The 14379-nt window shown below is 39.9% G+C and overlaps 1 pseudogene; it reads right to left on the reverse strand.

The window, feature by feature from the left end:
- Positions 1–6343: 6343 nt before the first annotated feature.
- On the reverse strand, positions 6344–6461 carry LOC126209373 (5S ribosomal RNA; annotated as a pseudogene).
- Between the last annotated feature and the right edge of the window lie 7918 nt (positions 6462–14379).

Below are 14379 nucleotides of genomic sequence, written 5' to 3' on the forward strand. Positions count from 1 at the left end.
CATAAGCTACTTGTCAGTGGTGGGTTCAGCACTGGATGCTGTTTCTCAGCCACCTGTGGCTACAGATTGGAGGTCACCACATCAAGCAGCAAGAGTATGACCAATAATTGAATAATCTAACACAAGATGTTGCAATATAATAATGAGAGAATAAAGTGCAAATGACATGAATGTCATGGGTCCTACTGATCAAGTGACTCTAGGCTAGTGAGGTGGAATCTTTATACCATCAAGGAATGGCTTTACTGTATGACATCATTTGTAATGATCAAATCAGTCTTGCTCATTACGAGTCATAAGCGATCCCCAGTTTAGCTGTATTGCCTTAATCAATTTGTTTCAGTACCATAAGTGCTTTGTTGTGTCCTACCTAGCACTTCTTACATAATGTTATGAGAGTAACAGAGGCAGGTTGATCTGCACTTGTCTTACAGTTTTCCACTGAGCTTGCTTGTTCACACTCATACACAGAAGCACTGATGTCACACTCTTGCTGAATGATAAACAATTTCAAAATGTTCACACCTAATGGGTGACTTGTGTTGATACTTCCATGTGTTTAAGCAATGTCAGGGTGTAGCGACTTCTCTCTCCCATTCCTTTCTATCTTAATGTGTAATGCTCTCCTCTACTTACAAGTTTTACACTTTCCTTTTCCTATCTTACATATTTACGTTTACTCTGAAACTTTGGTTTCTTTACTCACAACAGAAATCTTATCCTAATTTCTTTAAGCACAACAGAAATCTTATCCTAGTTTAATATTATCTTCCTAGTTTTATCTTTATACATTAGTCCCCTGGAATATCTTCCTTGAAAGTAAAAATTCATTCCATGGGAATGTCATGAATGGTTTCTCCTTTTGCATGAGTGATTTTCTGTATGAGACAAAAGTAAACTCTACAAATAAATGTTAGTATCCTGATAACACTAGTGGCTGATACACTCATCATAATGATGTTCCATCAACATTCCCCTTGATACTGTCATTTGATCTACCAAAATTTGTCTTTTGCCTGAAATGTTTAATAAATCTATCATTAGTAGCAAAGTAGGGTCCAAGGTACTTCTCAAGAACATTATATTTTGCACGGGTAACACACATAGATGTTTCTCCAGCCAGTGCAACATTTGTTGAGTTCTTGTAATTATCATGGCATTTGTAATTGTAGCAGGAAGTTCAAACTGTGTTCCACCTATGTCACATTTATTTCCATTCATCAATAACCCACTCTGTCACATTTCTAATATTATCACATTTGTAAATGTTCGATTGTTATATCAGTTAGCTACTACTGTCTCTGGTGAGAACATTGAATAAATTCAATGACTGCCAACCCACAGAAAGTGTGGTTGAGGCATTCTGGTACTTTTATTTTTCCTAGGGCTAATTGAATTTCACATGATCATTTGTCAGTTCACATCACCTGAGCTGGACAAATGGTGACTGACTATAAAATTGCTAAGATGTCTCACTGACATGTATATCCCATTTTTCTGAAACAAGTAATACATACGTGATTTGAACCTGTACCCACTTGTTAATAAGCTTCCATTTGACTGGATATGGATGAATAATGAAAAACTGGCATCAAGAGGTCAAACCTTCAATAGGAAATTGTATATTAATTATACCTTAGCTTGATCCAAATAAACTTTAACTGAAGCAACATGATAAAAAAAAATGTTATGTTACTTTTCACTGGAGGTGCAACATGTTGTAACCATGCTGAAAATTCTTTCTTGGTTGCTGTAATACCAATAAAAATAGTGTTGTACTACACTGATCACATGTAGCATGGTGAACTGATTCCTGTAACCTTTCAATTTCCATTCTGGTGTCTCCCAAGCCACTACTGAAGCTAGTTCATGTAGTAGTGTCGCTGTTACTAGTTTCTCATTTAGTGTCCTTAAACGATTCTGTATCTCTCTCAAAACTTTGTTTAGTGCTTCCATTATTCCTTTCATATATTGCTCAAACGCAGTTGTTATTTTGTGCATAGTTTCTGTAATGTTCAACAGTCCCTGTTCCATATTCATAAGCTGTGTTATATGGAAACTTACAGTTGTCTCTGTAATCCTGGCTATTTCCTGCACCATCTTTAGAATATTATTTACATTCACAATATCCTTTGTATCTGCCATCCCAAATATTGTTTTCAACAGCTTTCTATCAGTGTCTAGCCAGCCTCTCTTCTTTTGTGCTAGTGACTCAAGAATCACCCCTATCAGTTGTTGCAATTGAACCCTTAGCTTTAGTGCCAAAACTTCAATTCCTGTTGTTCAGTCCATTTATCAGTTCTCATTTTCCCTTTGATTGCTTCAGTACATAATTCTCTGAACCTATTCTGTAATCATCATACATCATTTCTTCCTTTCCAGGTGTTAAATGTGAGTTTTAGAGACCACCTGTGGTCCATGAAAAGAATATCTGTTTGCCATGAGCATAAAATTCCATTTTCCAAGAGTTGATTCTTAATTAGTTCTGCCTCATAGAGATGTAGGCCCACTACGCTCATGATAACATCTTTTAACAATACCTTTGATACTACCTAGGAGAAAGGAGATATCTTGAATCCTCTCCCTCCTTACAATGAAGGTGTATCTCAATGAAAACTACATATTGTGGTGTCACCGCCAGACACCACACTTGCTAGGTGGTAGCTTAAATCGGCCGCGGTCCATTAGTACATGTCGGACCCGCGTGTCGCCACTGTCAGGATCGCAGACCGAGCGCCACCACAAGGCAGGTCTCGAGAGACGTACTAGCACTCGCCCCAGTTGTACGACGGCATTGCTAGCGACTACACTGATCGAAGCCTTTCTCTCATTTGCCGAGAGACAGTTAGAATAGCCTTCAGCTAAGTTAATGGCTACGACCTAGCAAGGTGCCATTAACCATTTGTAACGTTGCATGTACCTCAAGATGGAGTCTCACTTGTATCATCCAGAATGCTGTATACCAAAGGACAATATAAAAGTTAAGTGTTCTAGTAGCTACGTTCTTTTCTTTATCACATTCATTACGAATCCTGTTCCAGACTTCGCGCCAGTCGGCGTGTGTGTACGTGTGCCCTCTCGGCTACCCGTCTCTGTGGACTGGCTGCCTTAACAGTCCACTACACATATATTGTAGTAAACCAAATAAAATAACATTAACCTAGGTACCCAAATATGAAGTTAAACACATATAACCCAATACTTATTACTTACCCCTAGACCTAAGTCCACAGAGTACATTCTGTACGAATATCATTCTGCATCGTAACTTATTCTCCTGTGGTAACGGTGATGGTACTTGCAGTAATGGATCAATGGTACCCTTAAATGGCTTTATTCAACTAACATGCACTATCGACATTTTTATCAGCAAATGTCAACAAAAACTACATATGCTGTAGCAAACCAAATAAAATAACATTAACCTAGGTAAGCAAATATAAAGTTAAACACATATAACCCAATACTTATTACTTATCCCCAGACCTAAGTCCACAGAGTACATTCTGTACTAGTATCAATCTGCATGGCAACTTATACTCCTGTGGTAACGGTGATGGTATTTGTAGTAGTGGATCAATGGTACCCTTAAATGGCTTAATTCAACTAACATGCACTATTGACATTTTTATCAGCAAATGTAACTGTACATTGACTGCTGAAGTCATCTCCTCTAACTGATATGGTCTTAGTTTTACCCTTTGGGGTACAAGGGTTCACCAGTATGACTAATTACCCTGCACTGTATTGAAGTAACTTACTTGTACCTTGTACAATGAATTCCTGAAGCTCCAATGCTTTTGTATTAGCACATTTTACATGTTGCTATATCTCTTTCAACATTTTTGCGAATTGCTTCACTTGTTCAACATGTGGCTCTAACTTTGGCTGGATTACATCAGAATGTGAAAGCATCTTTTGCCCATCTACTACTTTGCATTGTGAAAGACCTATTCCTGAGTGGATTTTAGAGTTGTACAAATTCTACATATTTTAGATACATATCCCAGTCTAAATGTTGGCTATTCATGTAATAACTTAACATTTTTGCTATGGTATGGTGGACTCACTCTGTACAACCATTTGCTTATGGAAGAAATGGTCTAGAAAATTTCTCCACTTTTAACAGGCAACATAACTGCTTCATTAGATCAGACATAAAATTAGTTCCTTAATCAGTGATTATAGTTTCTTTTACTCCAAGTTTAAGTACCTAATTGTTAACCAAGACTTGAGCTACAATGCTCACTTTATGCTCTGTTTTCACTATCATTACTAGGTATCTTGAAAAATGGTCAATCATAGTTAGAACATACTTATTTCCTGCTAAATTCTTATTAAATGGTCCTTGAATCTTAATTATTGCCTTTTGAAATGATTACTCTAATCCTGATAACCTTTGTAACTGTATTCTCTGGCAACTCAAGTTCTTTCATTCAGCACATGGGACACAATTTCTAATTTATTGCTCCACATCACCATTTCAAGTTCTCCTCCCAAATCTCTCTGCAATTTGTCTGTCACCAGCTCTTATACCTCCATGTCCAGACACTGCTTGGTCATGTTATTATTGTAACACTTTGCTTTGGAGTGCTGCAGGAAAGACAACATGCGGTCTACTTGTTGACATAAACATTGAACCTTCACGCATAAGAAACTGGTTGCTCTATAATTGGCATTCTTTGTCCATTGCTTCTGCCTTCTTCCAGTCTGTTGGTCTTAATCCAGATAATTGTAACACTGCAGTTTTCCTATTAAGTGTGTCCACTTGTGAGTGGTTCACACGACACTTGTGAGCTGGATCATACAAAAACTCACTTAACCTGAATCAACATATTGTTATTTGACCTGAAGGGTCTTTAGTTTGATGTTAATCACTCCTTAAATCTATTGTGGAACAGAATTTACATGGTTCCATGTTATCAAAAGTTTCATTTCTTTTAGGAACTGGATATGCATCGGTTACTGTACATCCATTTTAACATTTGTAATTACAACATAACTGACATTTTTTTGTTCCATCAAGTGACTTTTTCGATCAAGTTACTATACTTGCTGACCATGTTGCTGTGTTCTATTATGCATCCTTCAAGCTGTTTATCAACAAACTATTCTTTCGATGGCTGGAGGCCCTTCAGTAACCTATTTTGTTTATAGCACACTGGTGTATGATTGCCCATTGGAATATGATGCTGTGTTGTGGCTATGACTGGCAATGGACTTTCAAAATTAAGTAAATCTTTGTATTGCACTAACAATAACTCCATGGCTGATTGAGCACTACCCTTTAAATGAATAATTATGCTATGTGACGCAAAAGTGCCAAAAGTTTGCTTGACATTATGCTCTATTATTGACCCATCACTGTCTTTTCCATTGAGTACTTCCAGTGTAGCTATTAGAAACCCCTTCAAAAGGCTCACTTGGTTCATTCCAGAATTTTTCAGGCTTACTGGCACCATAACATGGTCACCTATGTTCCATGCATATGTTATACTTCTTCATATGAAATAATGCCATTCAGCTAAAATGTCATTACTTGACAGTGGTTCTATTGACTGAGGATCATTGAAATGAATAATTTGCTTTAATTTTTGACAATACTAGGTCGTAATAGCCAAGTAACTAGCTACTGTGTGAATGATGGCTTTAATTAAAGAACATGTAAATATTAAACCTGTAAATATTAGAAGTTTAATTTTAATTCATGTACATAATATTACAGTTTATTGACTGAGGATCATTAAAATTAATGAAACTCAAGTTTTTCTAATTACAGTTTGTAATGTGTTTATCTGACATGTTCCACACCCAGGAGGATCCTCTCTTTTGGGGGTCTATGGAATGAATAATTAACCTGATCTAATCTAATCTAATTTAACACAAAGCTTGCTGGAATACTTCAAGATCTTCCATAACACAAATTAGTTTCAATTAATTTCCCAGTATCTACTGGTACTTTGTCATGCCAAACAACTTTTAGTACACTCGTACACAACTTATTTGGTACTACCTTAGCAATGGGTGTACTAATGACACAGAAACATTTATAACTGCCATAGCCATTGGAAACAAATATCCACTGAGTTCAACTTTTTGTTGCCTAAGCTTGATTTTAGATACCTCTCAGGAAGTCTAAACCAAGTACTCCGTCTTGAGGCCCTGAGTGGCCTACCGGGACCATCCGACTGCCATGTCATCCTCAGTGGAGGATGTGGATAGGGGGGTGTAGGGTCAGCACACCGCTCTCCTGGTCGTAAGATGGTATTCTTGACCAAAGCCGCTACTATTCGGTCAAGTAGCTCCTCAATTGGCATCACGAGGCTGAGTGCACCCCGAAAAATGGCAACAGCACATGGCGGCCTGGATGGTCACCCATCCAACTGCTGACCATGCCCGACAGCGCTTAACTTCGTTGATCTCATGGGCACCGGTGCATCCACTGCGGCAAGGCCATTGCCTAAGTCTGATCCAAGTACTGCAGAAAATTCCTGTCCCACAGTTGGCAACACTTCCATTTACACATGAAAATATGTTTCCTGCCTTAAACTTGAGCTATCCCCTATCCATCCTATTATCCATCCTATTATCCCCTATTCCCACCTTGTGCTTCTATGGGTGTATGGAGCAGCAAGCGTCTAACAGTGCTTGATACAAGGTGAGTTACTGAGGCACCTGGAAAAAACAGCAATAAAGTAGCTCATATGAGCAAAACCAACTATTCAATAACCCGATTTGCCGCCTGCAATGTCAGAACTATGCTACCCGGATATGACATTCCTACAGATGCCGCCCCTATAGTCAGAAAAACAGCCGTAATTGACAGAGAACTCCTGCGTCTTTGTGTTGATGTGGCTGCATTACAGGAAACTCGACTTTCTGGTGAAGGCAGCCTGCGTGAAGATAATTACACCTTTTTCTGGAAAGGGAGAGAAATTGGAGAAAGACGTGAACACAGAGTTGGCTTTTCAGTGTGAAACAGTCTTCTCAGCTGCTGCAAACAACCAAAATCTATGTTTGAACAATTAAAAACTTTGACATTAAAGACAACATAAGGCTCCATCACATTAATCTCTGCATATGCTCCCACTATGAAAGTGCCACCTGAAGTCAAAGACATGTTCTATGAAGACCTGCGAAAATGCCTGGAGAATGTTCGTGGATCAGATAAACTCATGTTACAGGGAGACTTTAATGCCAGGGTTGGGAATAAATAGAACAACTGGACCGACTGCATTGGCCCATACGGCATTGGAAATATGAATGAGAATGGTCAGCGACTGCTGGAACTTTGTACCTCTCTTTCTCTCTGCATTACTAACACTTACTTCCAGAACAGAGACATGCACAAAGTAACATGGAAACACCCACGTTCAGGCCATTGGCATCAACTCGACTTCATCAAAAAAATGGTTCAAATGGCTCTGAGCACTATGGGACTCAACATCTTAGATCATAAGTCCCCTAGAACTTAGAACTACGTAAACCTAACTAACCTAAGGACATCACACACACCCATGCCCGAGGCGGGATTCGAACCCGCGACCGTAGCAGTCCCGCGGCTCAGGACTGCAGCGCCAGAACCGCTAGACCACCGTGGCCGGCTCGACTTCATCATAACCAGAAGAAGCGACCTACGTCATGTCCTTAATTCCCGCCCATATCACAGTGCTGACTGTGATACTGATCACTCTTTAGTTATGACCAAATCACGGTTCACACCAAAGAACATTTACTCAGCTGAGAGCGTTTGTAGAAGTGTGAAGATCAACACCAAAGCCATTCAAGATGATGCGCTATACAAAAAGTTCAGTGAAGAAATTGAGATGAAACTGAATCCTGAGCAATTTATAACTGCACAGAGTGCTGAAAATACGTGGCATGTAGCTAAAGAAAATATTATGCAGACAGCTATAGGAACATTTGGGATGCAGGGTAGGACTCAAAGTGACTGGTTTACTGAATGTGAAAGTGAGTTGCGTCCATATATAGACAAGAAATGTAATGCTCATATACAGGTTATGAATAATCCTAAAGACCAATGAGCAATAGCTGAATACAAGGCCTACAAAGCAGATCTACAATGAGTTTCTCGCCATTGTGCAAATAGATATTGGACCAACCTTTGTAAAACTATTCAGACCTGCCGAGACAAAGGAGATTATAGTGGCATGTATCAAGGCATCAAAAAGCCCATTGGACCAACAAGCAGAAAGTTCGCTGCAATAAAAGATCTAAATGGAGACCCAATCAACAATAAAAACCAGCAGCTAGATAGATGGGTGCAGCACTATGCTAAACTATACTCAGAAGAGGTCAACATTTATTCAGAATCTCTGGCTACTTTAACAACTTACCCAGTTATGTCTGAGCTTGATGATCCTCCCACTTTCGACGAATTAGAACTCGCACTTAAAAGTCTAAAGCTGGGCAAGAGTACAGGCCGTGATAACTTACCAGCAGAAATCATCAAACTTGACTGTGTTTTGCTGATGTTGTATCAAATCCTACTGCAGTGCTGGGAAGAAGGCACAGTACCTCAAGACATGCGAGATGCAAATATAGTAACAATCTATAAGGGAAAAGGCGACAGAGGTAATTGTAACAACTATGGAGGAATATCTCTCTTGAGCATTGCTGGAAAGGCGTATGCAAGGATAATCCTGAAGAGACTGGAAATCTTGGCTGCTCGGATCTACCCTGAGTCACAGTGTGGATTTCAAACTCGCAGATCCACAAGTGACATGATATTCACCTTGCGCCAACTACAAGAGAAGTGCCGCAAACACAGAGTGCCATTATATGTGGCTTTTCTTGACCTCAACAAAGCCTTTGACACCGTCAGTAGGGAGGGACTCTACAACATATTGTAAAAAATTGGATGTCCCCCAACTTTGCTGTCTTTAATAAGATCTTTTCATGAAAATATGCGCGGCTTTGTAATCTTCGATGGCAGTACATCTAAACCATTCAGTATGAACTGTGGCGTAAGACAAGGCTGTGTGCTGGCACATACACTTTTTGGAATTTTCCTCTCGGGTCTGCTCCAAGTGGCTTTCGAGCATTGCAATGTTGGAGTACATCTGCATACTAGGAAAGATGGAACGCTTTTCTATGTCAGTCGTCTGAAGAGTAAGACAAAGCACTACAAGATAGTCGCTCATGAACTCCTGTATGCTGATGATGCTGCAATTGTTGCGAACTCTGCAGAAGATCTGCAAGAGCTAGTATCAAGATTTAGTCATGCATGCCACCTATTCTCGATGAGTTTAAACAGCAGTTAGACCGTAATTATGGTTCAGGATACTAACACAAAGCTGAATATCACACTAGATGGCACTACTCTGCAAGTCATAGATAACTTCTGCTATCTTGGATCTCCCCCCCATGAACCATGGACCTTGCTGTCGGTGGGGAGGCTTGCATGCCTCAGCGATACAGATGGCCGTACCGTAGGTGCAACCACAACGGAGGGGTACTGTTGAGAGGCCAGACAAACATGTGGTTCCTGAAGAGGGGCAGCAGCCTTTTCAGTAGTTGCAGGGGCAACAGTCTGGATGATTGACTGATCTGGCCTTGTAACATTAACCAAAACGGCCTTGATGTTCTGGTACTGCGAACGGCTGAAAGCAAGGGGAAACTACAGCCGTAATTTTTCCCGAGGTCATGCAGCTTTACTGTATGATTAAATGATGATGGTGTCCTCTTGGGTAAAATATTCCGGAGGTAAAATAGTCCCCCACTCGGATCTCCGGGCGGGGACTACTCAAGGGGACGTCATTATCAGGAGAAAGAAAACTGGCATTCTACGGATCGGAGCGTGGAATGTCAGATCCCTTAATCGGGCAGGTACGTTAGAAAATTTAAAAAGGGAAATGGATAGGTTAAAGTTAGATATAGTGGGAATTAGTGAAGTTCGGTGGCAGGAGGAACAAGACTTTTGGTCAGGTGATTACAGGGTTATAAATACAACATCAAATAGGGGTAATGCAGGAGTAGGTTTAATAATGAATAAAAAAATAGGAGTGCGGGCTACCTACTACAAGCAGCATAGTGAACGAATTATTGTGGCCAAGATAGACACAAAGCCCATGCCTACTACAGTAGTACAAGTTTATATGCCAACTAGTTCTGCAGATGATGAAGAAATTGAAGAAATGTATGACGAGATAAAAGAAATTATTCAGGTAGTGAAGGGAGATGAAAATTTAATAGTCATGGGTGACTGGAATTCGTCAGTAGGAAAAGGGAGAGAAGGAAACATAGTAGGTGAATATGGATTGGGGGGAAGAAATGGAAGAGGAAGCCGCCTTGTAGAATTTTGCACAGAGCATAACTCAGTCATAGCTAACACTTGGTTCAAGAATCATAAAAGAAGGTTGTATACCTGGAAGAATCCTGGAGATACTAAAAGGTATCAGATAGATTAAATAATGGTAAGACAGAGATTTAGGAACCAGGTTTTAAATTGTAAGACATTTCCAGGGGCAGATGTGGATTCTGACCACAATCCATTGGTTATGAACTGCAGATTGAAACTGAAGAAACTGCAAAAAGGTGGGAATTTAAGGAGATGGGACCTGGATAAACTGAAAGAACCAGAGGTTGCAGAGAGTTTCAGGGAGAGCATAAGGGAACAATTGACAGGAATGGGGGAAAGAAATACAGTAGAAGAAGAATGGGCAGCTCTGAGGGATGAAGTAGTGAAGGCAGCAGACGATCAAGTAGGTAAAAAGGCGAGGGCTAATAGAAATCCTTGGGTAACAGAAGAAATATTGAATTTAATTGATGAAAGGAGAAAATATAAAAATGCAGTGAATGAAGTACGCAAAAAGGAATACAAACGTCTCAAAAATGAGATCGATAGGAAGTGCAAAATGGCTAAGCAGGGATGGCTAGAGGACAAATGTAAGGATATAGAGGCTTGTCTCACTAGGGGTAAGATAGATACTGCCTACAGGAAAATTAAAGAGACCTTTGGAGAGAAGAGAACCACTTGTATGAATATCAAGAGCTCAGATGGCAACCCAGTTCTAAGCAAAGAAGGGAAGGCAGAAAGGTGGAAGGAGTATATAGAGGGTTTATACAAGGGCGATGTACTTGAGGACAATGTTATGGAAATGGAAGAGGATGTAGATGATGACGAAATGGGAGATAAGATACTGCGTGAAGAGTTTGACAGAGCACTGAAAGACCCGTGTCGAAACAAGGCCCCGGGAGTAGACAACATTCCATTAGAACTACTGATGGCCTTGGGAGAGCCAGTCATGACAAAACTCTACCATCTGGTGAGCAAGATGTATGAGACAGGTGAAATACCCTCAGACTTAAAGAAGAATATAATAATTCCAATCCCAAAGAAAGCAGGTGTTGACAGATGTGAAAATTACCAAACTATCAGTTTAATAAGTCACAGCTGCAAAATACTAACGTGAATTCTTTACAGACGAATGGAAAAACTGGTAGAAGCGGACCTCGGGGAAGATCAGTTTGGATTCCGTAGAAATGTTGGAACACGTGAGGCAATACTAACCTTACGACTTATCTTAGAAGGAAGATTAAGAAAAGGCAAACCTACGTATCTAGCATTTGTAGACTTAGAGAAAGCTTTTGACAATGTTAACTGGAATACTCTCTTTCAAATTCTGAAGGTGGCAGGGGTAAAACACAAGGAGCGAAAGGCTATTTACAATTTGTACAGAAACCAGATGGCAGTTATAAGAGTCGAGGGGCATGAAAGGGAAGCAGTGGTTGGGAAATGAGTGAGACCGGGTTGTAGCCTCTCCCCGATGTTATTCAATCTGTATATTGAGCAAGCAGTAAAGGAAACAAAAGAAAAATTTGGAGTAGGTATTAAAATTCATGGAGAAGAGATAAAAACTTTGAGGTTTGCCGATGACATTGTAATTCTGTCAGAGACAGCAAAGGACTTGGAAGAGCAGTTGAATGGAATGGACAGTGTCTTGAAAGAAGCATATAAGATGAACATCAATAAAAGCAAAACGAGGATAATGGAATGTAGTCAAATTAAATCGGGTGATGCTGAGGGAATTAGATTAGGAAATGAGACACTTAAAGTAGTAAAGGAGTTTTGCTATTTAGGGAGTAAAATAACTGATGATGGTCGAAGTAGAGAGGATATAAAATGTAGACTGGCAATGGCAAGGAAAGTGTTTCTGAAGAAGAGAAATTTGTTAACATCGGGTATAGATTTAAGTGTCAGGAAGTTGTTTCTGAAAGTATTTGTATGGAGTGTAGCCATGTATGGAAGTGAAACATGGACGATAACTAGTTTGGACAAGAAGAGAATAGAAGCTTTCGAAATGTGGTGCTACAGAAGAATGCTGAAGATAAGGTGGGTAGATCACGTAACTAATGAGGAGGTATTGAATAGGATTGGGGAGAAGAGAAGTTTGTGGCACAACTTGACTAGAAGAAGGGATCGGTTGGTAGGACATGTTTTGAGGCATCAAGGGATCACAAATTTAGCATTGGAGGGCAGTGTGGAGGGTAAAAATTGTAGAGGTAGACCAAGAGATGAATACACTAAGCAGATTCAGAAGGATGTAGGCTGCAGTAGGTACTGGGAGATGAAGAAGATTGCACAGGATAGAGTAGCGTGGAGAGCTGCATCAAACCAGTCTCAGGACTGAAGACCACAACAACAACAACATCTTGGATCTACTATAAAAATCAAACATGTCTGTTGACAAGGAAATTGATGCTCGCATTGGAAGAGCTGCGACAACTTTTGGCAAACTCTCTACATGGTTTTGGAAAAACAACAAACTCTCTTTGACCACCAAAATTATAGTATATCAAACTTGTGTCCTCAGCATCCTTTTGTCTGCATCAGAAATGTGGACTATCTATGCCAAACAAGAAAGTTGCCTTAATGCTTTCCACATTCAGTGCCTGAGATCCATCCTTAGAGTAACGTGGAAGGACCGAGTGACCAATGAATCAGTGCTATCTAAAACTAACTGCAACAGTATTTCAGTTATCTTGAAGCAGAGATGACTCCGCTAGCTGTGACACGTCCAGAGAGATTACCATGTGAGGTGATGCTTGGAGAGATCTCTATAGCCAAAAGACCTGTAGGATGTCCTGTATTGAGGTTCGAGGACTCCTGTAAACGAGATATGGAGAGCTTTGGAATCGACACAAACAGATCGGAGGCACGGGCTAGCATGAGACCAGAGTGGTGTGATGATATATCATCTGGAATGTCGAAGCATGATGAAGGCTTGTTAGACAGATTAAGGCAGAAAAAGCTTCGCAATGCTACCACTGCTCCCGCCTCAGCAGCCAAATACACTTGTGATAATTGTGGCAAGAGATGCCATGCTGCCATTGGCTTGACAAGTCATATGAAAAAATGCAACCCATAAACACACAGACACTGCAACAATCATCTACGAAGATGTCATGGCCAATACATATATCCCCTATTGCATGCAATCTGTAGCCCAGAGTTTTCAGTCTCCTCTTGTCTATGACATCAAGACTGACAACCAATTCATGTGCCCCATATCCACTAGAAATTTATACTTTTTACTATTCATCCATGCTACCATTCAACTATCTGTATCTGTGTACATTTTTACTGTACTGCAGTTCATTGGTAATGCTTCCTGATGTAAGGAACATTCCTGTTGGCATTTAACAGCTTCCTTTTCCCATTTTAATTGCTCTGTTTTTTGGATCCACAACCCAAGCATTATACCCAAAGCATTAGCAATTGTAGCACTATGGTTGGTAGTATTGTGCCTTCAAATGCCTGTACTGACCATAATGGTAACATTCCCTACTGGACATAATTTTTTTTTCTCATTCTACATTTTTGTTGCACTATCTATTTCTTGCAACTGTGTCACAACATGAAGTACTGCAGCTAAATCCTCAAGGTTTCTCATTCACATCTGCCATGAAAAATCTAGGGAAATCCCTCTGAGAAAAATGTCTAATGGCCTATTTTCTGTTTCTTTAAGTATGACACTATCTGCATGTGGCTTTTGTGTCAGCTCATAAGTGTGTGCATTCAGTTTGCATATTCTGTCACAAAATGACTCAACCGTTTAATTCACTTTCTGCATCAAGCTATTGAGTTTTCACTTTTTTTAAAAAAACAAAGGAAAAAAAAAAGAGAGAGAAACTGCGAACGGTTTTGCTTTCTATACCTTTGCCAGAAACCTTCTGCTGATTCTATAAAACAGGACACCTTATTAAGAACTGCATGACGCATGACATAGGTCGTAGCATTTCCCATGGTCCATAACTTGGCCATCCGCAAGCACATTTCATCTGACCAGCTACTTAACTTGGCCATGGCTAATACAGCATTTATAAACACAGTCACATCCTCTGATGTTAATTTGG

This window comes from Schistocerca nitens, chromosome 1 (assembly GCF_023898315.1).
Source record: "Schistocerca nitens isolate TAMUIC-IGC-003100 chromosome 1, iqSchNite1.1, whole genome shotgun sequence".
In the NCBI taxonomy this organism is placed as follows: domain Eukaryota; kingdom Metazoa; phylum Arthropoda; class Insecta; order Orthoptera; family Acrididae; genus Schistocerca; species Schistocerca nitens.